Source organism: Eutrigla gurnardus (assembly GCF_963514095.1).
Source record: "Eutrigla gurnardus genome assembly, chromosome: 23".
Taxonomy (NCBI): domain Eukaryota; kingdom Metazoa; phylum Chordata; class Actinopteri; order Perciformes; family Triglidae; genus Eutrigla; species Eutrigla gurnardus.
Genome location: NC_139934.1, coordinates 4007937 through 4034972, shown reverse-complemented (window position 1 = coordinate 4034972; position 27036 = coordinate 4007937). Strand labels below are relative to the sequence as shown.

The 27036-nt window shown below is 46.4% G+C and overlaps 1 protein-coding gene across 3 annotated transcripts in view; it reads right to left on the bottom strand.

Moving 5' to 3' along the window:
• col4a6 (collagen, type IV, alpha 6) overlaps positions 1–27036 on the bottom strand; it is a 77352-nt gene that overhangs the window by 49182 nt on the left and 1134 nt on the right. The window lies entirely within an intron of this gene.

Genomic DNA, 27036 nt, shown 5'->3' with positions numbered 1-27036 from the left:
TCCCATCTCTGTCAGCTAATTATGGATGAATGTAAACACAGTGGTTGAGGCGGGTCACTATGGTAACCTGTAATCATGCAGCTAAAGGAAGTGCGAGAGAAGAGATTAAAGGTGGATCATCACGTGGCACGCGGAGGCAATAAGTAAAGGTGACAAATAAAATAAATACAGATGAAAGTTGAACATAAAGCACTGGAGGTGACATCGTTTAAATCTCCTTCCTGTGGATTCGCTTTCAGGCGGCGACGATCGCGACGGGAGTCACGGATTCAATACCAACGTTGGAGGAGGCCGCCTTAAACCAACACTGCATTTTTGTGTTGCCTGAACATCTGTCATCGGGGTTTATGCTCGATGAATGAAGCTAGTTGAGGGATGTGAGTTCGACCGGGGCCACAGACACTGAAGGCTCTTATTTTGAAAAAAACGTTTCGTGCATATTGTGTCATATTTTGAAGTGAAACTCTTCACATTTCTTATTTTGCAGCAAAACAAGTTTTATTTTATTTCAGTGCATTTCTTTACTTCTTCTTTACTATATTTTCAAAATAAAACTCTTATTTTGATGTCTTATTTTGAAAAGGAACATCTTTAAAAATCATACTTGCTTCGTGACAATTATGTTTGAAGGAAACTCTTCTTTGCAGGACTAAATCTTTTGTTTGTGCATCTTATTTTGGAGCTTCTTTGAGCTTCTAATTTTGAAGCAAATATTTCACAATAAAACTCATTTTGCATGTCCTTCCTGTGACGTCATCATCGAATTCTTCATCGTTAAGGTATAAAATACATATCATTTTGGGGAAAAATGCATGCAAGTGTAAATCTGTAAATGAAATTCTTCTGTAACAGCGCTTTGAGGTGAGGAAGGAGGAAGAAAACTCGCTCCGACTCGTCCAAACAAATCCAGAAATGAGTGTAACAGACGCCTTTAATCCGAGTGATCCAAGAAAGGCAAAGAAAGGCCGTGCACTAATGCTGCAGCATGCTGGAACAGCAGCAGACCAGACGGGAGGGGAAATGTCTCCGCTAGCTGCAGGCCACGCCGTGTTGACATACTTGTATTATTTAAGAAAACATCAATCTGGATGCCACGACAACGGCTCGCCTGCAGTCACAATCATCGGAATCACAGCGGAGATGTGGGACTTTCTTCTTCTTCTTCTTTTCTTTTTTTCCATGTGGAAAAGGGCGGGAGGCTCCGGCATGTCGGAGCGAAAATGAGTTTGACAACATGGACTCGTACAGGCAGACAAAGACGATGCAGCGCTTGCACGCAATGTGATGCCACGAACGCACTTACGTGAACCTCTGATGGCGCGCTCAAGCGTTTAAGTACCGGAAGCAAACCCGACTTCTCCTTCAGTCTCGTACAGGTAAAGATGGATGAATCATCGGGCTTCACCGAGGGATTTTACTGCCGACAGGCCGGGATTTACCGTCCGTGTTGGTATCTAGGTGCACGGCAATGCAAGCCTTTCACATGCGTGATTGAACAGACTCCTTAATGAGCGCATGGAGCCAGAGGAGGCCACATATATATATATACATCGCATGCCGGGTCTCAGGCTGCGGTATCCATGTGAGGAGGGCCGGCATTCAGTCTAGAAACGCTGCATGGCACAGAATGAGCTCCTTATACGTGACGTGAGATACGTGGAGTATCTAATGCCAAACGTTTGAAGGCAAGAAACGCCATCTTTCTAGCTCACAAGAAAAACTGCTTCTTCATGAAACATACCCAGAAGACACCAGGCCTTCCATGTGGAATCAACCAGGAAGGGTCATGATGAACCTGGTTTCTGTGATCCAGAAGTAAAGATCACACAAACAAATAAGGTATAAACATGAAACAATAAACTCTTATCTGAATAGAGATAAGAATCCAAGTCAAATAACAATAAGTTAAGCGTATCGAGGATAAATAGAGATTAAATGTATATTTCTGGCCCGTCATGACTGCGTTCTCATGAACTCATCCTCCAGGAATACCCCGCTCCGCCGCTCTGACTCGGTCCGATTTGGAACGTAAGACGGGGCCAGAAGGAGGATGTTACCAGACAAACCTGGCAACCACACAAGTTGCCCCCGGCAACCAGACACACACACACAGAGAGTATTTGACAGGACGGCAGGACTCACGATCTGTTTATAAACTCTTTTGGGAAAATCCCATCTGCTTCCGTCCGTCACGTATTTCATCCCGTCGTGAGAGATTTTTTTTTAAAAAAAGGGTTGTGACCCAACAACATTCTGAGCTGCAGCTTCCAGGACGTTTTCAGGGTGAGGTCACCTTTTCGACATCAGCACATATTTGTAACCAATCAAACTGTCTAAACGTTCGTGTAAATCATGCTCCTCTAGTCTAAAGCCAGGAGATCACATTCAAATCTCTTCTGAATCACACATAAGCAGGCGGCGGGGGCCAAATCTCCAAGTGTATCTTGTTTATGTGTCTTGGATGGAGATACTGCACCCGTATTCACACCAGGAATCTCTTCATGTGGGGCGTGACGGCGATACCAGATCTACTATCACTCTTCCAGAACCCGGACATGTTTACATGTTGACCTGCTGTAGAGATGGAGAGACGCCCGGCCAGCAATATTATTATATTATATTATTATTATTCTGTCAACGCAGCATTAGACCAGAACACAAGCCCCTCGTAGGTCTGATGATATCTTCGTGTTGTTGAGTCTGGGATGGAGATGAAGTCACACGAAGCACCTGCCGAGCAGCGTGGGAACGAGAACGCACGGGGGTAGCCATCACATCGGGCGTGTTTTTAAAATACGCTTCAGACGAGGACTCACCTCCGAACGCCGGGGCGGAACCACAATCACAGTTTTTAATTGATTGATTTTTTTATTATATTATTATTTTATATGTATTTACTGCTACTAATTACTATGATTATTATTATTACTGTTGTAATTTTGTAAAAAAAGTATATGTTTATGTGTTTAATTATAAGATGCTTTTATTAATGTTCTTAAACAAGTTTCTGATAAGTTATTATAAATCTGCTGTTAACTATGTTATAATGAGACTATTAATACATATATAGTCTTATAAACGCATACTAATGTTAATAAGCATCTATTAACTAATGCTTATTATAAGGACCTTCACATAAAGTCTGAATAAACACTTCATTATGTGAAGATGGTCAATATGAATGAGATGAAGGAGACTTAATAACAAGGTGTATCTCCAGATGTTCCCCGATGGAGGCCAAAGGTGAGGAGGGGGGGGGGCGAAGACAAATGGATGATGGGATACAGGAAGTGGAAGACAGCTCTGAAACCAGGTGTGAGCCCCCCACTCCGGACCCCCTCAGGTCCTGGTCCTGTGTTTAAGATGAGTGATGTGTGTGTGTGGGGGGGGGGGGGACAGACACATTCGTCTTTCTGCCGCTTCATCAACCATCATTGTGTCTCGCCGCGCAGCATTAGCATGTCTGCACGGTCACGCAAGTTCACAACACGCAAGGAAATACATCCATAACTTTCAGACGATTAAAAAATGTCAATAAAACATTTAGTGTTTAGAAATAAAACAAATTTAAAAGCTGGCAGCGTAAAACGTGATTATTATCATATTAATATCGTACAGAGAAGCAGCCATTCATGCCCTCAAACGCTGTACAGGACTCATCACCTCACCGGCTGCCAAGAGTGTGTGTGTGTGTGTGTGTGTGTGTGTGTGTGTGTGTGTGTGTGTGTGTGTGTGTGTGTGTGTGTGTGACATACATTCCTCTATCTCATGTCTTTTCTGTCTCCTAAAGAGTTACATGACGGGACAAGAGACGTACATAGTTGTCCCTCACCACCGTGTGTGTGTGTGTGTGTGTGAGTGTGTGTGTGTGTGTGTGTGTGAGAGAGTGTGTGTGTGTGTGTGTGTGTGTCAGCAGGAGACCATCTCACAGCTGCTTTTCCGACCCACTTTCCCTTTGAAACAAACCCCAGACAGTAACTTTCCTTCCTTCCTCTTTTCGAGACGATGGATCAGAACTCCATTCAGAAAACCAGCATTTTAAATGCAGACGGACCTAAAAAAAAACACGACTTCTGACTTTTTTATGAATCGTCGTCGTTATGTCGTAATTTCGGCTTCGTTTTTTAACCGTTTATTGCAAGACGGGAGTGAAAGAAACAGCTGGAAACAACAGTCAATCCCATGTTTGTTCTTGCACCGTCACAACACAACCCTCCCCTGTCTTCACCCCCTCCTCCCTCACCTTTCATCCCTTCATCTAACTCCCTGACCCTGAACCAGAGGGGGGACCTCCGGAGGGAGGAATGAAGGGGTTTCCAGCGGAGTGGATCAGACCGCGGAGGTCAGGAATGTCGTGTTGTCGGATGCACGGGGGTCAGGATCACTGGGCTTAATGGAGAGACCTCATATAGGAGGGGGGGGGGGGGGGGGGGTCTGGGAAATCTGGGAATTTGAGGAATTCAAAGGGACAGTGAAGGAGTCTCTGTTGTCTGAAATGGATGACTTATCAGGAGATCTCAGGATTCCTGCCAGGACCACGGTGTAAATACTGCAAATGAAACGCCATATTGTTGTTTTCTTTAGGGTTCAGCGGGAGCCGACATACCGCGCGGCGGGGAGATGAAGGCTGGACGCCGGGTCATATCCTGTCTGCATGCAGGTGCATCCCGGGTGTTTGTTTTGGCCTCGGACCTATACGAAGTGGGAATCCAGGATGCATGCGCTACATTTCCTGTCCCGTCGTCCTATCAAAGTCAAAACCGTTACGTGGAGGATTACTTGCGCTGGAGAGCAGCGTTGCATGGCGGCTGACACGCACACACATGCCAGACCTGGGGTCAGCTGGCATCGCAAATACCTTGACTGTTTTTGTTTTTAATCCCACAACCACGGAACGCGGCGGTGAATCATCTCTGCATACTTATTTTTGCATGATTGAGAACTCTCCTGACAGTATCTGAATCCACCTGGCAGCACCTCAACCGAGACCATCTGGAACGGCACGCAGGTTCAAACCAACTACATATCTGCACGAGGTGTTTGGCTCCGAGGAGCTAGCAGCTAACAGTGCTAACAGGGCTAACAGTGCTAACGGGGCTAACCTGGGGGGAAGCCTTTACACCTTTACATGCACCGTAATCAGGACCTCCGTAGTCACACAGCGATGCTTTCAATGTCAACTCAGCCTTAACAGTGCTCACACACACACACACACACACACACACACACACACACACACACACACACTGAGAGTCTCTCTAATTACCTCTGTAATTACACTCTCTCATCTCCTGACATGACGTTGATTACTTGTAGCAGCTGAGAGAAACACGACGATTACATTGTTAATGTTTTTGGATGAAAGTCGTCGTAACGCCGTAGTACATCTGAACCACCTGCAGGGGGCTGGGAGGAGAGAGGAGGAGGAGAGATGAGGGATGGAGGAGTGAGGAGGAGAGAGGAGGAGGAGAGAGGAGGGGTGAGGGATGGAGGAGAGAGGAGGAGGAGAGATGAGGGATGGAGGAGAGAGGAGGAGAGAGGAGGAGGAGGCGTCTGCTCCAGCGGCCTCCCAATGAGACTCCACACAGACGGGTGAGAGACGAGGGGAGAGGGAGGTAGAATAGACAAACAGCGGGGGAGGAGGGGGGGAGGGGCGATCGCCATCGCCACGGCGATTTAAGGTTTTCATAGTGATGCAAAAAAGTCAATAAATTGAGTTGATGTGACGCACACAAATATAAGACTAATAAAAAAGTTACACTGAGGTCAGCTGTGTGTGTGTGTGTGTGTGTGTGTGTGAGTGTATGTGTGTATGTGTGTGTGAGTGTGTCGGTCCATGACCTTTGCAGATAAAGACACTGACAGATATACGACCGTCTCTTTACGTCTCCTTTTGTCTCCTCCGTCCTTCTCCTCTCTTTCTATTCCAGACTCTCCCGTCGCTCCAGTTTGTTTTTATTTTGGTTTTCTATTCCTGTCCGGTCGTCGTCGTTCATCTCTTGATGAAGTCGCCCGGGCAGCGCTGACCCTTCGATACAAGCGCTTTCTGTGCATGTGTAAAGCGGTGACCTTTGACCCCAGCAGGCAGCTGTGGTCTCCAACAAGTTCACGGATATCTCTTCACCTTAACATCTCAAATACATCGTTGACTATAAACTCCCTTTTAAATTACTTTTAAATGCATCATATTCAAGAAACGGGTTGACGTAGTTCATATATATATATATATATATATATATATATATGTATATATGTATATATAGTGTGTAAAGGCTGAGAATCAGAGGAGCAGAACACCCTGTTAAACCGCGACAGCAGGCCTTTTGAATGGTAATGCTATTCTCTCCCTAGATACGGTAAAAAAGACCACAATGCACTGCTCATCTTCTCCACCACAGTCCATCCACAGGGGGTCTCACACACACACACACACACACACACACACACACACACACACACACACAAGGATGGATGGGTTTCCAGCTTTAGGAGGAAACAAAACAAAGTGAGATGGATTGTAACCTGTTGCAGGTTTTTACTGGACCAGAGGCCACACACACACACACACACACACACACACACACACACACACACACACACACACACCCCTTTGAGGTTTTGAACGGTCCCCAGACACCACTTTGCTCCGTGTGAGGGGCTTAAGGGGCCCCGGGGACCGGCTAAATCCTGGTTTGTAGGTCAGAGAGGGCGAGCACTCCACTTAAAACAAAAGGCAACACAAACACGACGCAGCGGGGAATAAACAGCTACGATGAATACCATCCGGACGGAGCGCTCAGGAAGAAAGTACTGCAGGATGGAGATAAAAGATAGAGGAAGAAGAGAGGAACGTCAGTCAATAACAACTGAAATGAAAAAACGTAGCTTCGGGGTCTCCCTGTGGGTCTCACAAAATTGCCAATATTAGTCGGGTTAGGATTCCGTTTCAATAAGAAGGAAGAAGAAGAAAAACTATAGCATATTAAATAAAGTTGTCTTTTTTCTCTCCAGGGCGAGCTGCACAAAGTCGGATGCCTCGAGTGATGTCACGCGAGTCAGGTTCGAAGATCCGTTTAGAAAATGAAGAAAAAAAACCTGCAGGTTTGCAGTTAGAAAGCTCTGGAAAATAATGATTTACAAGGTGTGTGTGTGTGTGTTGGCGGACCTAAACCTGAAGGTCAGCTGGATGATCAAGGAGGGGGGGAGGCTGGACCTCGCAGCCCAGGAGCGAGTGCACCATCCTGGGTGTAGAGTTGTTGATCCCTGTGGTTCCTCCCTGGAAGTCTGTCTGATATCAGATGTTTGTGGCCAAGCTATCAGCTCCTTTTTATTTATTTGATGCGTTCTGATCGGATTCACCTGAGGGGTGTGTGTGTGTGTGTGTGTGTGTGTGTGTGTGTGTGTGTGTGTGTGTGTGTGTGTGTGTGTGTGTGTGTGTGTGTGAGGCCACCCAACAACGTGAAATGAAACATGGATGAGGAACCGATGCGAACGGTGCAACATCTTTCTCTCTATCGCATCAAAACATTCTCTTGTACAAACATGAGCAACTCCCCCTGACCTGAAACACACAAACACACACATACACACACACACACACACACACACACACACACACACACACACACACACACACACACACCCCTCGGGTGAATCCGATCAGAACACATCAAATAAATAAAAAGGAGCTGATAGCTTGGCAACAAACATCTGATATCAGACAGACTTCCAGGGAGGAACCACAGAGATCAACAACTCTACACCCAGGATGGTGCACTCGCTCCTGGGCTGCGAGGTCTCCTCCCGCCCCCTTGATCCTCCAGCTGACCTTCAGGTTTAGGTCTGCCAATTTAACACTGACTCCAGATCAGATGCAGAAAACGAACTAGGTGTTCTGATAGTCCACTTAGAGGGGAAAAGGAGCATTTAAAGGGAGATACATACATATTTATGCATATTTATACATATAACAACACCTTTCCGTCACTTTTATCACGTTTATTTTAACGTGAAATCCTGGATATTTGAAGCTTCGAGTTTAAACCAGTAATGATGAGTGGTCTTTATAAGGGGTCAGCATGGTGCATCTAATGGGGTGTTTATGCATGTTTGCATGGGAGCTTCCATCTGTGTGAATGGGGGTCAGAGGTCATCACAGATCTGGGCAAACAGCAATGGAGAGAAAGAGGTGGTGGAGGGATGCGAGTCCGAAACACACCAATGCTTCTTATCAGGTGAAAATGATTCATGTCATGATTTTATCTTTCATCATATCACCAAAAATTGAGAAATGTTTAAATCGTTAACGAGTCCCGCGCCAATAAATACCTGCAGCAAAAAAAAAAAGGGGGGTAATAAATCAGCTGGGTGTCTTCATGTGGAGAAGTCAGGCTGATGCTTGACGGGTAAACCGAGATAATTACACGTTTGACAGAAACATGGCGTGTTTCAGAGGCTGCAGGGATGGAATGTACCATCACACCGGTTTAGACATAAAGCAAATGGGATTTTTCCATTCAGGATCATCAGAAAATCATCCCTTTAAACGTTTCGTTCCGGAGGAAGGAACCGGAAGTGTTCACACACACAAACCCTCACACTCCTGTTTTCTCACAGCTTTCCTCGTCGCTGTGTGAGAAGTGCCACCCACACTAGATGGGTCGACCCAAAAACAGATCGTGGGCCTCGACACGGCAGCGTAGAGGAATAAACCACTCGTTAATCTTCTATATGAGGCAGCAGAAGACAACAGGCTGGACAACACTGGGGAAATATGTCTTTCCATGCAGACGTCGTCCCTCCCGCTGGTTTAGGAAGACGTTCAGTATTTCACAACCACGCGCTTCTCCCTAAAAAATATGATGGATCGTTGGCTGGTCTTATGCATATCTTAGAGGGGATTATGTGAGGAATTTAAAAGATGGAAAAGTTGGCTCTGGACTTGGATTAATCGGTAGTTTATTCAGCCCTGAATGTAAGTGTATAGAGGCAGGAGAAATGAACTTTTCAAGGCTCCTGCAGTCTGAAATTAGACTCTTATGTTGAATTCTCGATGCAAAACACACAAACAAGGATGCAAATCGACAATTTCCATCTCAATCTGAATCAAAGCCGATGACACGCGACGACACATCGGGAGGAAGAAAGAGGAATGTGAAGAGAGAGCGGGAGATAGTGAGATCCCGATCTCTGGTTACCCATCAGCCCCGTCAGGCTTGTGTAAACCTGCGGTCCACCTGCTGAATGAGAAGCGTCGCGGAGATAAAGCGCGTCTCACGCATGTCGACGCTGACGGTTGGCGGCTGCAGAATGTACAGAGATTCCTGTCCAGGCCGGTCACCGTGTGTCTGGAGGCTAATCCTCCTCAAAACAGAGCCGGAGGAGCTTATCGGCACCAATCAGGGGTTTCTAGGAATGATGGGGACGAGGAGGAGGAGGAGGAGGAGGAGGAAGGAGAGGCATTTCAGCTGTGCCTTCACCTAGAAATTAAGTGTTCTCCATTCCTAGATGTTAAAAAACACCTCGGTGTGGAGAAAGTGGACATAACTGATTGAAATTATGGCTAAATCTAATATAATAATGATTTATTAGAATGAGATTTGACCGTCCCGCGGGGAGAAGGTGCTGTTAAAAGAAGATGGATGGTGTGAGGGACCTCCATCCTTGTCCTCTATTGCCCCGCCCCCTCTTCTCACCCCATTGGTCGAGCCGTCACTCACTTCAAACAACCGCACGCTGACAGAACGGCCGTCCGTCACTCAACAGTCACAGGTAGTAAGTTCAACCCCGCCGATGGCTGTCGATCAAAACCGCCCCAGAGGGGGATTGTGGGTAATAAGACAAAAAACACAACGCTGACTGACAGCGGCGGCTCTGACGGTAGCGAACACGCTAACTGATCTGAGACATTATCCAAGAAGTACGCTGCTTTTTCAAACGGGGGAAAATACAATAAAATCACACAACTTAACCGTCATATTAGAAAAGAAATGTGTTAAAAATCCTGGATTGTGAATCCCAGCATGCCTCAGTGCAGCCGGTGACTCTTCTTCCCCCCTGGAGGGATGAAGATGAAGAAGAGTTCCAGGCATGTGACCTGCAGAAACCCTCCAGTAACGTAATCCCTCCAGCTGGCCGAGGGAGACGAGCTGAGACACAAACACACAAACACCGTCGCACACATGCAAACGCACAACGCCGAGTCCGGACCGCACGCCGGGAGAAACCCAACACCCGACTCTCAGAAAACGTCCTTCACTACATGCAGGAATCTCTTTAAAACACTCCGAAAACTCACGTTAAAAACAGTTAAAAACACAGATTTACGTGAGATTTCAAAAAGGCGGTTTTCTCGGCTGAATCCGAAGTGCCGGGGAACGTTTCCGCCTCGTCACATCTGGCGAGTCGCCCTGCTGTCGCTGCATGCGGAGTGACGGGTGCTGATGACACCCGCACTAGAGGAAGCCCTATTTTAACGACGCTGACGACCCCGGCTCGGTCTAAAATAACCGGAGTCATCCGGAGGACGAGGCCCGGCGGAGGAGGAGGGGCGACAGGGCCCAAAACGTAAATGAACAGGAATCCAATCATCTCATATCTCTCTTCTAACGGCCTGGAAGGTGTCGGCGCCGGCAGCAGAGTCATGTGACCCTTCATCCCCAGATCCTGCAGATTGACCAGATTATGAAAATGTCTTTTAACGAGTCGGCCAGGAAGAAACTGTCCCAGAGCTAAAACCAGACAGGGGTCAAGGGTCAAAGAAGCTCTGCTCCTCCACTGTCAGCTGTGTGTGTGTGTGTGTGTGTGTGTGTGTGTCATCATCATATTCATAACAAATTCATTGGATTAATGGATTACTTCTTCAGCCTGTATATAGATATTAGTAAATACTCTTCTGTTGTACTTGTACAGGTGGTATCTGTGCATCTCCCTCCTCCTCCTCCTCCTCCTCCTCCTCCTCCTCCCCATGCGTCTCCTCAGGAATTCCTGTCTCGGCTCGTTTGCAGCCTTTAGACTGCAGTTAAACTGTAAAAGCAGCGTGTTTACCCTTCAAAAAGAAAAAGGGTCAAAATTCATTAAACATCTTTTGTTGACGGTAAAAAAAGGCCCAGCTGCGCTCGAGGGAGCGTTTCAGTAACAACCACCAGGTTAGGGCATGGAGGAGTGTGTGTGTGTGTGTGTGTGTGTGTGTGTGTGTGTGTGTGTGTGTGTGTGTGTGTGTGTGTGTGTGAGTGTGTGTGTGTGAACTGAGGAATGTGACCAGTGTTTGTAGTCTATAGGGCACGTCAATCCACAGCTTGTTCCCTGGTTAAAGATGACAAGCTGGGAAGGATGGAGGGAGGAGGAAGTGCAAGTGGGGAAAAGAGGGAAAATAGAGAAAACAGTGAGAAAAGGAACCCCCCCCCCACCTCCGTCCATCCACACACTACACTCCTGATATATACAGAGGATATGAAATAGTCTCGACTTTGCTTCACTTGATTATCGAGCAAACATGTTCATTTAACATGCTTTTATTTTGAAAATCAAAATCTGCATTGACATGATAAAACAAAAAAAAAAAAAAAACGTAGATGCAATTATTTGATTGCATTGATTGATTGATTATTTGGCCGACGATATGATATTTTGCGATACATGAAACAATTTTGACCTTTCAATATGAAAGGAACGGAGGTGCCATGGGGATTTTTCAAAATAAAGGCATGTCTTAAAAGATCTGTATTTGCCCATTTGATTTCAAACTGCAGTTTTGCAAAAAGTAGAGGAAGTAAAAGGAATAGGATTTCCTCGCTGTTGAACGCTACCTGTCTGTATGAAAACTTTATTTGTACACCTCTGTTTACACAGCCATCCGTCACCATACACTCAACGGCATTCCACAGAGCTCCAGCTTCACAACAGTGCAGACCTCAGGTAAACTTACAGTATATACAAACAGAATATACAAACCCTTCACACCCTCATCCTCTCTCTGCTTCCTGGAATCTCTAACCGGCCTGGAAACCTCCGACACCAAGAGGAACGACTATAAACCCAAGCCCGGACCACCAACATCACCCACCTGCCGGCCAATCAGCCGACACCACCACGCCGCCGTGTTTATACCCGTCACTGCTGGTGTACACTGTGGTAATGATGTGCAGAGGGACGGACTACTTCTGCAATGTTCGACTCACAGTCCCAACGAATATACTCACATTAATACCACATCACACAAGCAAACGCAGTATAAAAACACACAAAAAATGACTCAAATTGTTTCTATCCAAAAAAAATCTACTTCTGAAAGGAAACGTAACTATTTATTAGCTTCGTTGCTCAAACCTTTAGCAGGATAAAAATAGCAGCCATTGACTCTCATGAACCCGTAGTCAGTTTACACACACACACACACACTCTGAGTGGCTGTGGAAGTTGGCTTGTCGGTGCGAAGGTTGGACATGAAAAGCCACAGCAATGTCACAGCAGCCTGTCAAGGAAGAGGACGGGTGACAGAGAGACACTGACGGGGAGGGAGAGAGAGAGGTGTGTGTGTGTGTGTGTGTGTGTGTGTGTGTGTGTGTGTGTGTGTGTGTGTGTGTGTGCGTGCCGGACAGCTGGTGGGAATCTCTCAAACGTCAGCTCTGCTTGTTCGCTGCCGTGATGGTCAGCGGTTGTCATGGCAACCATGTACACAGCGCCGAGGCGATGAGCGGCTAACAGCTAACAGCTAACGGCTAACGGCTAACTCGGCAGACGAACGATGATTCAACTTAAAACAAACGTGAGCGTTTTTTTTTCTTTTCTTTGGTTTCATTTGTTTTTGCAAACGAGCGATTTGTTGCATCGGAGACGTTGACTGAACGTGCAACTTAATTGTTCAACGCGTCTAATTAACGTCGCCATGTTTGTTTCTGGCAACACGAATCCAACCAAAAAATAATACCTCAGTTCTACAAACAGATCCCTTTTTGTTCAAACCTGCCCCCTAACACACGATACACAGTCCATTTTTAGTCTCACACACACACACACACACACACACACACACACACACACACACACACACACACACACACACACACACACACATCAGGTAGGTATGTGAACAGGCCTGAGTCCAGTTGCAACAGGTATTAAACAGGTAGAGACTCAGACGGTCAGACAGACGATACGTGAGCAGATACATCGCTGTCTCTCACACACACACACATACACCCACACACTCACACACACACACACACACTCACACACACACACACACACACACACTCACACACACACACAGACACTCAGTAAGCGCCCTGTGCTGTGATCCCTTTAATCCACAGAGATATTTCTCTTTCGCCCCAGTGACTCGGACGCCGGGTCATTTATGACGCTGCAGACGGAGACGGAGCGTCCTGATTGGCTACGGGACGGCGCAGTGATGCGTTCTCTCCAATCAGAAGCTGCAAGACAGCAGGTGGACCTCGAGTCAAGATGCTGCGTCGCCTCATGTTTTTATTTTGAGAATAAGAATATCTCATTATAAATATGTTTTTAGATTTTGATTATTTCAGACATTAAACTAATGATTACTTTCATTATCGATCAATCTGCTGATTATTTACCTGTTTTTGTCTCACCTGCAGCCTAAAATCTAAAGATATAAGCAGCTCTCACAAATGAGATATCTTCCCTCTGAAGCAATGAGACGATATTTTGCCGTTGTGGGTCGACTTAAAGATTAATGAGAAAGTGACCATCAATCATTCACTCGGCTCACGAGTCACACTTTAACCTAACTGATCCATTCTTCAGACTTCACTGCCAGGAATATCCAGACATGGAGGATTACAGATTAACGTCCAGGTGGATTAAATACCCCCATGTGGTCGTTAAAGAATCACTCGATCACAAACAAAGGGATGACTGAAGCTGGTCAGGAGAAGATAAAAACAGATGATGGACACCGTTGAAAAACTTAAAGAAGAGTATTAAACAGCCGATGTCAAGAACAGGAAACCAGAAACCACCACTTGGCGAGGGGGCGGGGCCGATCCCACAGGGGAGGGAGGGAGGGGGGGGGGGCATTTTGGATCAAACCACACTGAGATAATACGGACAGACTGGGGGTTAAGTGTCCCGCTGGGGAGCCATCACAGCGATGGTTCACAGCGAACCGACGTATGGACGTCAAGACAATATTGTGCATCACTGAGATAATATTTACAGGTCGTGACCCCGCCGAGGCGCCGTCACATAGAAAAATCACCGATCAGAGGAGAAAGCCGTCCAGATGGAAGCCATCTTGGGTTCCGACGTATTGAAATAACACGGGACGAGTGTTTGAGAGGCTGCGTGGAGGGTTAAGTGCTTCACACGGCGGAGAGGCCGGGGTCAACCCGGAGATTCAGGAAGCCGTTTGATCCCTCGGTCAATGGGGGGGACCAAACACGCACGACATCTGAAATCGTCTCAAACAGGCCGCTCACACCTTTAATCGAGGATCCAGGGATCCGTTCCTACGTTTAAACCAGGGGGGACGGGGGTCTACATGCGGCTCCTGGACCAGAACAGACCATAATAAGAGGTATTAATGCTGTGGAATTAGATTAACACGCACAGATGAATTTACATGAATACTACTGTATCATCTGCAAAGAAACGCAGCTTTCCTACTGCTAACGATAAATGCTAATGCAGAGCCCGATCTTCTTTACTTCTTTACTCAGACTTCATGCACATGATGTTGTGTTCTTATCCTGGGTTTCAAACATTTAAAAAATGCTAAATATATCACAATATACCGGATTATATCTCATCGCATCGCTAGATTGCTACACAGGCCTAATCTGCACGGTCGTCACGGTAAAGGAGCAGTTAACTAAAAATAATTACTCAACAAAAACAATTATAATTCAGATGAAATCCTGCGGTAACGAGATGACATCATGAATGACATGTTGATCAGAAACTGGCGCTTCGGGCTGAAATGTTCCTTTAAACGTCGGTGGAAATCCTGACCGCAAGCCAATCGGTGTTGCATTCACCTGCTCGGGTTAATTACCCATGAAGCATTGCATGTCAGTGCGCCCACATGCCCGGGGCGTTCAGAAAAAAGGAAAAACATCCTTCTCCCTCCGTCCCTAACTCTCTCTCCCTCGCTCGCCCGCTCCCTCCTTTGAAGACAAAGCTAACGGGAGAGCAACCCGCAAGCTAACACAACACTAAAGGACACTCCCTGCTAGCCGACCCCCCCCTTCTTCTGGTTGACCTTTGACCTCATCCATGGAGAGGTTGGGACAAGTGGAAAGAATGGAATGCGTAGTGGCCGTCCGACATTAGGTCAGCGCCGGGAGAGAGAGAGGGAGAGGGAGTAGATGTACAACTTTGTCCGTCCTCAAACAACAGCGATGCAGTTTAGTTAAACCGAGTTTTGTGTCTTCCCAGGTGATAGCTGGGTCCCAAATCTGTACTCTATATGTACTAATTAGGCATTATTATTATTATTATTATCCAGGCCCAAAATAATTGCGATATCGTGCACTCATACTGATAAACTAGGACATGATGCAATATGAGACATCCAAAATGTTTTCACATTTTTACCGCTTGTGTGTTGCATTGTGGGAGAATCGTATATCTCAGCTGGCTGAAGCCTCAAAGTAGCTTGAGATGAAGTAAAGTTTTGCATTAAAAGGATAAAAGGATAATAATCATATGTTGTTGCTTCAACACAATATTAAAAATCAGCTTTGCTGGCTCTACTTTTATAACGAGCCTCTTTCGAGAACATAAACGCAACTCTTCCAGCTGATCATTAACGATTCTGAGGCCTTCACCCTCCTGGATGACCGACCGGCGTAAACGCTCCCAAACAAGCTGCGTTCCAAACACTCTCCGGGAGGCTGAACCGGGGGGTAAAATGTTCAAACCCAGAGCAATGATTTACATGGAGGACAGGAAGCATGGCCGCCCTCGGACGCTGGCGCTGAGTGTTGAGGCGTAAACAATGACCTTATGGCGTGGAGGAGCGCCATGGGAAAGTCTGCTTGGGAGAAGGATGGCATCGCTTTAATTTGGTCGTAAAGAGGCTGAGTTATGGGGGAAGGAGGCCCCGTTTTCTTTCTACAAGACAAAGTTTACCGTCCATCGTCTCTTCCGGAGCCTCACGGACACAAAAGTGACCTCGCCGGAAAAAAAACACCACATGGAGGTCACGCTGAGTTTACCTCGAAGCGGTTAAACGTCGTCTCGTAAAGATTTGAAATCATGCGTCTCCTAATTGGACGGGTTAAAAGGGAGCGAGGTATTTTCAGGTGAGGCGAGGCTGCGGGCGACGTTCACCGGTTTGGTTCCTCGCCGTGAGCCTCTTCCTCCCGAGTCACGGGGCTTTCAAACCACTTCCAAGACTTGTTATCATCGTCTCCCAGCTGATAGCAGATGCTATCTGATGCTATCTGCTGTCTGAGAAGAGACGTCAGACTTCCTCCAGGTGTTTTTTAAACGGGACGCCCCGGAGCCTCACATCTACCTCTCCGTGGTCCCGTTGATCACCCCGATGCCTCGGCATTCGCCCTTTCCATCTAGTTCTGCTTCGCCTCACTCCACTTTTCAAAGAATGCAGAGCACTTTCTTCACCAAATAACAGCCGCTCCAACTGTCAACTCGCCTCTAACAAGAAGGCATCGTTTGGCAGGATGAGCTCATAATTGCCGAAGAGCAGATTTTTGCTGTCTGTCATCGTCTGTCCGGCCGGCGGGTGAATCCACGGTCACTTTCTATGGCGCTCCAATAAAACCTCTCCTCTTATCAGCTACGAGCCAAAGGAAACCAGCAGATACAGCTTTGACCTCGGCCAGAGGTCAGCGAAGGGCACAGCTGAGTCGGCGATTGCTCAACGGCGACCCTCAACGCTGCCAACATTTTAATTTGATACATGCAAAGATGAACTCGATACTTCTGGATCCGTATCTTTTCACATTTACGCAATAATATATCACCTTGTGAAATATATCGCAATGTACCGAATCAAAAGAGGATAAAGGGTTCTTTTAACGTTGGTGGAAATCCTGACCGCGAGCCAATCGTTAATGCATTCACCTGCTTGGGTTAATTACCCATGAAGCATTGCATGTTGCCTTTCCGACTCCTCACAATGCGCCTGTACTCGTCTCTTTTCTCTCTCAGAAATTCCTGAAGGTTACGTGTTGCGTTCATTGAAGCGCTGCTTTTTTTAACGCACATGGCCTACCTGCGGGCGCTCGCCCACCTCTGACCTCTGACCTCCGGCTCTCACTCCTGACCTGGCGCGGCTTTTTCTCAACGACCCAGGAATTAAGTTCCCACACACACAGATTTATGGGTATTGTATTCTTTTTTGTTTTGTTGTAAATCTGGTGCTGAATTCACCTGCGAGTCCATCTGCTTCAGAGAGGAAGAGGAAGAGGAAGAGGAATGACATCTAGTGAGAGCGCCAGAAAACAGCTGGAGTCACAAAGACGTCTTTTTAGATGAAAACGTCCTCGGAGACTAAACACCGAGTCCAGTGGCCTCTGACTCACTTCTCTCACACTGAAAAACACATGTGCTGAAAGCAAATAGAAACACTTCCTTTGGGATAAAACCACGACCGACGTCTCTAACACGACATGTGATGGTTTAGTTTCAGCTTTGAGCTCAAAATCGTACAAAAATCGTACAAAAATCGTACAAAAATCGTACAAAAATCGACAATTATTCACTTTACAAGTATATTAAAGACAGAAAAGCCTCACAATTGGGAGTTACGATAAATGTTTAGTATTTTGTTCTTGCACATTGCTTCAATACATGCGTGTTTATATATATATATTATTATTATATTATTATATTGTTATTTCCTGTTTCTGTGTATATAGACAAATATGTAGCATAATGTGTAGCTTTAATTTAATTTGTGAGGTGTCCCGTGACGTATATGAGCCTTTAAAATACAGAACATCCAACAGCCTTCTGCATATCGACACTTCTGATTTGATTTCTGATTTGATATTCACCTGACTTATTAATTGGATAGTTGTGAAACTTGTGTTTTTAATGAAGAGATAATTAAAGAACAAATCAATGGAGTCACTGAGTTCAAATGAGACTTAGAGGGGGGGAAGAGAAGGGGGGAGGGAAGAGGGGGAAGGTGAAGACCAGGAAAGCAAAGAAGAGGTGCAGACAGGTGCGCGACCTCTTGAAGGAGCTGGAGGGCAGCGGGGGTGGGAGGTGGTGGTCGACAGGGGGAAGGGGAGGGGGGGTTAGTAGCTATGGCGATGACATGGAATGTTCACGTCGCCCCTGGCAACGGTTCATTAGCTATCAGCCCTCTACTGTCTGTCACGGATGCTGCTGGAAGGCCGGTGGGATCGGGGGGGGAAATAAATAATAAAGAGGACCTCCGGGCGTCACGACACCGACAGCAGCTTCTCACCTCCACTTCTTTTAAAGAGCAGCGTTTTACACGTATGGGGAAGATGCAACACTAATGCAGAGAGCTGTGGAAGGTCGGCGTGGCCCTGAACACATCTCCTACCTCTGCAGGAGCAGAAACATGCATTTAATAAGCTTACACTGTGTACACAATACTGCAAATACCCAATGAGTCCAGGACACGAGAGGAGGAGGACGTCACGGCTGAAAGACTTGGAGTCATAACAGACTATTATGGGTTGGATCTTCTCCCTCAGGTTTCAATCTCAGGTTTGCATCTGGAGACATTCAAGACCTTTACGTTGAAACGACGGAGCCCCGAGCTACGAATCTCTAAGCTCACGAGGTTTTTGTGTTTTTTAGAAAAGCACTCAGTCATGTGAGATAATGGGAAGGTGTGACAGCTAGCGTTCCAGGCAACGGAGGAGGTATGCAAAGCACAGCACGCCATACAATCCAAGATATATATACATATATATATATAATATATATATATATATATATATATATATAAAAGGCTTTTCTGTGACCTAATTAATCCTCACTGTCCTCTGATTGGTTCTCGCACACAAACTGAAGGTGAAAACAACCAATCAAACTGTCATTTTACTGGTTAAAAGTTTAATTCGCAGAATAAAAGCTGAGAAAATTACATGAAAACAGAATTACAACAAACGTGTTGTTGTTTTTTTGGTGTTCGACTCATTTTCCGTGCAAAAAAAACCCCATATGTTTTGTATCTCGTGATTTTGGACATTTTACAGACGAAAACGGTCATCGAAGACTAACTTTATTCCACGCTATCTTTAAAGCGTCGTCATGGAGACGGGCCAGAACACAACTGAATGTGAAACAATTTCATGGCCCAAAATGTTGCTTTTCAACACGTTTTGTGTGGGGAAGCTCACTGGCACGCTGACTATTAGACAGAAATAATGAAACCTCGCCTCACCCCCTTCCTCACACACACACACACACACACACACACACACACACACACACACACACACACACACACACACACACACACACAGACACTCTGGCCAGCTAGTGTGTGAGCTATTTTAGGAACAAGGCTAAATAAACACGGAGGGGCAACTGCACTCTGTTGACAAACACGCTGACCCCGGTTACAAAACCAGGAGAAGCAAAACGGCTCCCGAGACGCCCGAAGCTGCTTCCAACGCTAAATCCACGCGGTGGAAGGAAAAGGAAGCGCTGCCGTGTTTTGGTGTTTTTTGCAAACGTAGGTCGGGCACAATGGTCATCTGTCCCCCCTCATTAGTGGCCGTTTGGGGCCACAGTGGGCGACAGGGAACGGAGCCAGAGGACCGGCGGAGGAGGCCCTTCACTCCCATAATGAACGGCTTTAAAGCTAAGAGCACGAGGGCAGGGTGAAGCCGGAGGGAACGGTGCCAGGTGGCGCTAAGCTGCCGGGCGCTTCGGTCGGGGGGCGCCACGACCAGCGCTACGCCGGTCGACCTTTAAGAGCTGCACAAACAGATGCTTTCGAGGCCAAGATGCATGCTGGGAATGCAGTAAATTCAAATGAAGACGCTGGATGTGGATTTCACGTTCTTGAGAAAGCTCACTCTCAACAGTTTGATCTGACAGTGATTCTCGGGGGGGGGGGCAGGAACCCGATAACAAGAGCCCTTTGTTTGGTGTTACGTTAGCGCTACACCTGCCAAAAGCTGTCTTACACTCTACGCTCCGCAGGCCGAGCAGCCAGGTACGAGGCCCGGGCTCGGGTGGTTTTATGGTCGCGTGCCAGAGGACGGCGTGACCCAGTCCCTGGAAACAAACATCCCCTCCAGGGCCCTTTAAGAGCCTCGTAAAGCAGACTCCAGGACTCGGGGTGATCCTCATCATCTGATGATGTCACTAAAACTCCAAAATGTCAAGACAATCAATCAATCAGTGTGTAAAGGTTGGAAATGAAAAGGGTAAAGCAGAGTGAGTGCTGCTCATCATGATGATGGATGGGGGGGGGGGGGGGGGGGGGTGTCATCTGGGGGGCGTAGGTGATCGCTTCACACTGAGCAACAAAGCAGAGTAAATCACACCTGACTCGTGTGGTATTTCCCCCTCTGGATGTGCCCAGGAGACAAATTGGGGGAAGATTTATTTACGCGATACGATTTACGTCCGCAACACGAAGCCGATTGACAAAAGGTTCACGTGACAAAGCAATGCAACGTTTCTGCAATGAAGAGATCTGAAAGTCCAACAGTTTTGTTGTTGACTTTAATAAATATGGCTCCTTTATTGCGTAAGCCAGCGTGATAATAATAATCAAAGAGTTCCAGTCGAGGGTCAAAAAAAGTGCAACGATACAAAGAAATACAGAGAAAAGCAGAAGAATAAGAGAAAAGTAAGAGAGTAGCCAATATAAAGAGGATAAGAAGTAATACTAACATAAAATAATAACTATAAAGTAAGTAAATGAGCCAAATCATGAATGAGAATGAGAAAGCAGAATGAGACTAAATATGGAATGTTTTAAGGCATCACATGTCGGTTCATACAACAGGGCTGCGTTCTCTTTCACTTTTTTCTGTAACAAAAGGAAAAGCAGACGAGCTGGCGTAAAAAAACAAATGAATAATAAATAAAAAGGGACAGAATGAGTTTTGTAGTTGTTTATCCGAAGCTGAGGGTGGAAACTCAGCCAGGGAAGATGGAGGTGGTTACCTGCACCGTCTGGATTACCTGGCATGAGTGTGAGACAAAGAAGAAGAAGGAGGAGGAGGAGGAGGGAGGGGGGGGTAATTACAGGGGCAGGCAGAGACACAGTGAGGCGGTAATACCACACAGTAACTGACACATCTGATGTGCCAATGATAGTGTATCTCAGTGGGGCATTAGTGGGCTGTGGTTGGGATACGGTAACCATGGATACGTGGACTAGGTATGGTCATCAGCGACCAAAAACGAGGTGAATTGATTGATTATTCTGTGGATCACACAGGATGTTTCTACGTGAACAGCTGATTCCTGCCCCCGTCAGCGTGAGTTCATTAAATCCCGTCTTTTAAAAGCTTCTGAAACACCCGATCTTTATTAGAGTGGGGGCTAACGCCGCCGTGCTAAAGGTAAACTCAAACAGGACATAAGTGCTGTGCACACATTGGTTCTGGTTTGGTTTACATTAGCTGCCACACACGTCAGGTCTAAATATCTGCCCCCCCCTCCTCCCTTTACTACCCCACAACAATGACATTAATGCCTGGTATGTAATTAACGCCTCAATTAAAGAACATTAGTGGTAATTAGAAAGCCACTCAGAAAAAGGCAGGGCCGTGCAGACACCTAGCGCCCTACAGGGGCTGGTGGTTCAGACCGCCACCGCTGACGAACAAAAGGAGATGTGTTCCCTCTGCACAGGCACGCATACCATAATTGCAGTGAAAAATGTTTGACTTAAAGGGCCGATGTCTAATGCCAAAGTAATGATGTAGCAGAGGGGGAGGGGGGGGGGGCATCAAAGCAGAGCAGGAATTGAACCTGTCAGGCTTCCTGACTTCAGAACAATCTGAAACTCTTCATTTAAATTTGCTCTTTTAGCTCACATTTTGGTCTCCACCAACTAGATATAATATAATAGAAATATATCCGTCTCTTCAGCTTCATGAAGACGGCAATGAGCTGAAAGCCACTGTAGGTTCCCTGAGGAACTCCTCTCACATTTGGGTCTCCACCAACTAGAAATATATGATCCGTCTCTTTAGCTTCATGAAGATGGAAATCTAGGGGGCTGAGGGGTAATCCCTGAGGAACTCCTCTCACATTGCACATCACTCTTTGTGAACACAAACATATTGATGTTGGTCGACATCCTCTGGGGGGGCGTTGCATGAAAAGTAAAGAAGATTGAGTTGTGCATTTGAAAAAAGGGACGAGATAAACAAAATGAAGCACAAAAAGGGAAGAATGGAAGACGAGAGAAAAGCCCCCGACGAGTGGGGAGTAGCAGATTGGAGGTGTAATCCCTGTGAAGAGCAAACAGCCCCGAGGGGAGCGACGGCATTAAGGAGAAGGGACCGGGCACGTCCAACAAGCCAAGACAGCACTCCCACCCAGCATCCAGCCCGACGCTGCCCCACCTCGCTCCTCTCTGACAGGCCTAAAGACCTCCACTAGCTCGCCCCGGGGCTGCACATAGAGAGAGTGCCTCCCCCCCCCCTCCCCCCTCCCTCCCCCCATCTATCTCCGAGGTGTTTTTTGCTCGTCTTCCTTTCACGAGAAGCACAAGACAAAGTGCGATAAACAAATCTGGAGAGCCGGGGCGGTGGAATGTTAAGCCAACGCCGCTCTCCCCCCTGCTGCCTTTGTGCTCGGACGACCTCTGACCCCCGGGAGTTCACCGCGACCAATCGTGGGGATAAACTGACAGCGTGTGCTCCGTCGGGGGACAGAAAAAAAAGAAGAGAGGGGGTGTTTTATAGTTGCAAAACACCAGATAGTGCACCATAAAGTGTGAAAACACACAAACATGGAAATATGGAAGAGGAGCAGCAGCTTATCAGATTGAATGTGAGGGAGAGACGGCGGATGGATGCAACGATACGGGTTTGAGGAGGAAACTTTGATACCCAGTCAAAGACGAAGAGGAGATTGTGTTTGTTGTTTCTGGATGTTTTAAAGAAATTCATACCAGGTTCCGATCATCGCAGAGATTGTGTTTATTCAAAAGGTGGAAATCGTCAAATGTAGATTTCTTCACCTGACGAGTAAAGGAACTAAATCTGACAAAGATCCCTTCTCCCTTTCCTGAAACAGTGTTGGTACGGGTATTTCCATGCCAGTGGAAAGAAAAAAAAGAAGAAAGGCTTCATCCCACCTGCAGCAGCAACACGAAGGATGGCGTTTTACAAGGCTGGGAAACATGCACACATGCATGGAAGCACCACACAGGTCGCAGTCTTAAGTGTGGGCGTGGGAGAGCAACAGCAGGGGCTTTTCAACGCTGCGTTAAACCTGCTCCGTGGTCTTTATAGGTTTCCCTAATGCACTTACTCAAAGTATGTTCCTCTGACCAAACTACAGAGAGAGAGCGTGGGGTTAAACTGGGAATAAAGGTTTGGAAACACGCAAAGAAATCCAGGTTTATGGCGTGAGGCTGAGCACACAACGGTGAATTAGAGGTATTGAGAGGATGAAATGATGCACAGCCTCTCTTCACCGTTATCGCTACCTAATCTCACCGTGACCCAGATCACCGCTCTCGTTTCCACATCGTGATATTCACACTAACGGGCCCTGAAACGCTTCTAAGTGGGCAGATTAGGGGTTTAATCAGGTCCGACGGCTCGCTGCCGTCATGTGGTCTCCGTGCTTGTCTCCTTCTGTTTCCCGTCTCACGCAACCGAAATACAACATTTCATCCACGCTTTACGTCGTGAATCGGGAGCTCTCAAAGAGTAGAAGACGGCTTCAACGTGACAAACGTGGAGATACGGATCGGCAAATGATTTGATCATATATGACAAAAATAACGATGAATGAATGATGCATTATTGAAAACAGGCTGTTGTGTCAACAGATGAGCTGCTGTATCTTAAAGCATTTAAAGAAAAAAGAAAAAGGGTGAAGAGGAGGTTGTGGGGGGGGGGGACTCACAAATCAACTGGTAATGGCTGGCCTGACTTGTGGAAGCATTGAGGGCAAAAAGTGATAGGGGGAAAGGGGGTGTGTGAGGGGGTAATGATCGGGTGAGGGAGGGAGGGAGGGCAGAAGGGGAAAGGAAGGAGGGGGTAGGGTGTGGGGGGGCTCAGCTGAGTTGGGGAGGGTCTAACAACCACAAATCAAGCAGTGATCAGTCGCCTCACTTAGCGTTTGTGGAATGTTCCAGCCTATAGCACCTGCAGGGAGTGGGAGACAGCCTGACAAGTCCTGCCAAGCTCGGGAGGAATTCAACCAAGGGGGAAGGGGAGGAGGGGGGAGGAGAGGGGGAGGCGATGGATGCCCCTGCACCAGTTTACACCATCGGTTCTGCACCAAAACCACCTTCGACTCTGAACGTGAGGATCTACTTTTTCATCCTCAATACAAGAACTCACTGATGTTGGTTGATACAGTCGTACCCGTGTTTTTGCATATTCAACCCGTAAAATGCAAATGTGGGAATGTGCACATGTTCACAAACTAGAGGTTGGTTTTGGGGGGGTTTGGACTTTATGGTCGGAAGAAACGTGCAAATTTGACGACTTTGGGGATACTATAATGCCTTTTCACTTGATTCATTGATAGAAAACACTTATCATGAGTTGCTAATAGGGGTGGGTAAAAATATTGATACGGCAATATATCGCGATACTTTGCCGCCCAATACAATATCGATTGTTCAACTCCAAAGATCGATTAAAAAAGAAAATAAAAGATTAATGTTCAGACTCGTTGTGGATGCAGTACTTTATCCTTTTTCATTTTATTTTCAATATTTATTCCAGTGAATTTCATGGGAATTAATAAAATGGAGAGGCTGTTTTGAATGAAATAGTTTTGACTCAATTTGTCCTCTGATCAATATCATCTGATGTACATATACAGGTACTTGTGTTTCCATCTGTATTTATATCGCAATATCGTGATACGTATCGTATCACGACCAAAGTATCGTGATACGTACTGTATCGTGAGGTTCTTGCCAATACTCACCCCTAGTTGCTACATATTTTAGAAGTTGCACCGTTGCATAGAGTCTGCTGATTGATTATCATATCAAAAGTAAAGGTGTGTGGATCAGCATCCATCCATATGTACGCTGTCTACCTGCCAAACATCTCCTGCTATGAGCGACGCCCACACAGTTTGGACGATCCATCCAACATGCCAACCGACGTGAAAGCATCCAGGTAGCACAGACTCCCTCCTCCCCTCGCCTCCCCATTCCTCCTCACCCGGGTGTGATGTTTCCTCTGTGCCAACAGCTGTGTCCGCCCTTACAGGCTCGCCTTACTCTCTCGGTATGTTCACTGAAACATCGTTTTAGAAACAAAAAAGACTGAGAGGGGAAATCAGCGAACCTTAAAACAAAGCCGGGGTTCAGTTCGGAGGCACAAACGGTTGGTTTGGCGTCATAAGTAGTCAGCAAAACACCCTCATTATCAAGCTAAGCTAACATGCGAAGATATGCAAATGTACAGCAGGTTACCTAGTAACGCTACAGCCTCAACTGTTGGTTTAGCATCATAATGAGCCACGAAAATCACTAAAAAAATGCTAACACGCTATTCTAAAGGAACACCAAAGATCTTTAGAAATGCAATCTCGCAAAACTCACAAGCTAACCAACGCTAACACGCTTCAACCCGGCCATCTGGACACGCTAACTAGTGCTAGCTGGTGCTAGCTATCGAGTCTTAGCGCACAAGCTAGCTGTTTTAGTCCAAAACGAAGCAGAGAAACGCGTTCACGTTTGGAACTCTGGCCTGGACCAAAGACACAGTTGCCAAGGTTACGGCGGCCCAGACCACCCAATGAAGTCATCTGTCAGTCACTCAACACACAACTTATCCATCCAGCCACCCACACACACACACACACACACACACACCAGGGAGGTGGGAAGTGGGTGGAGGAGTCGATTCAGAGTCAATGCAGCTCCGTCAGATGAGTCCCATTGAGACCCGGGAAGCTTTATGCCGCCGTTTCGGCTTTGATCCCCCCCGTCAGCGGCGATGACAACCTCACTAGTACGAGGCACAAACGCTGCTCGGGCCGAGGGTTCGAGTCCCTGCAGGGTTCAACGGTGAAGTTCGGCACAGGACCAACGTTGCTGTTATATCACCCATCGTATGCAAGTGTGATATTATAAGCAGCTAAAGTACAATTTGGGTATTATCATTCCATGCTGCTGTATACTTCTCCACTTCATTTAAAGCATACTTTTACATAATAACATCGACTTTAACATAAAAATATGAAGCATCATTTAACGCATAAAGTTGTTGAAATGAGTTTGATAAAGCATATAAATCCAACACTTGACCAACTTGTATGAAGTAGATGTTATTGCTATTATGGATATTACGTAGCTCACACGTTTGATCCTCCTCAGCCCAAAGACCGACCCCATGACCCCCCCCCCCCCCCCCCCCCCCATCAGTGTGAATGACACCATCAAACACCACGGCTGCTCTTTCTTATTCTAATCGGGGAGGTAATAGCTGACCCTCCTCTCCACAGCCTCACCCTCGTCATCACAGCTGCCAGTATGCGTCTCAATAAAGTATTTCAACACGTTACTGCAGCGTGTATGGCAGTAGAAATCATTCAAACACACCATTATAGTCCGTCTAAGTGTTGTTAATGTAGATGTCATGAGGGAGGCTGATCATTTCAGCAGCTTAAAACTACATTCCAGTGCTTAATAAATGATTTATTACAAGTTTCATATAGTGATTCCCAGATGATATAACTGTATATTAGAGTATATTACTGTAAGTTTTCATATGGATCCTGTGTAAACGATGCATTAATGAGCGCTTGCTGCTCTGTATGCTGTTTAAATGTTAGATTTGAGGACAAAACAGATTTAAAAACAGCCTCAGTATATAAATGATGTGATATAATATGAAGAATATTAAAGAATGCAGTGTAAAGCTTCAG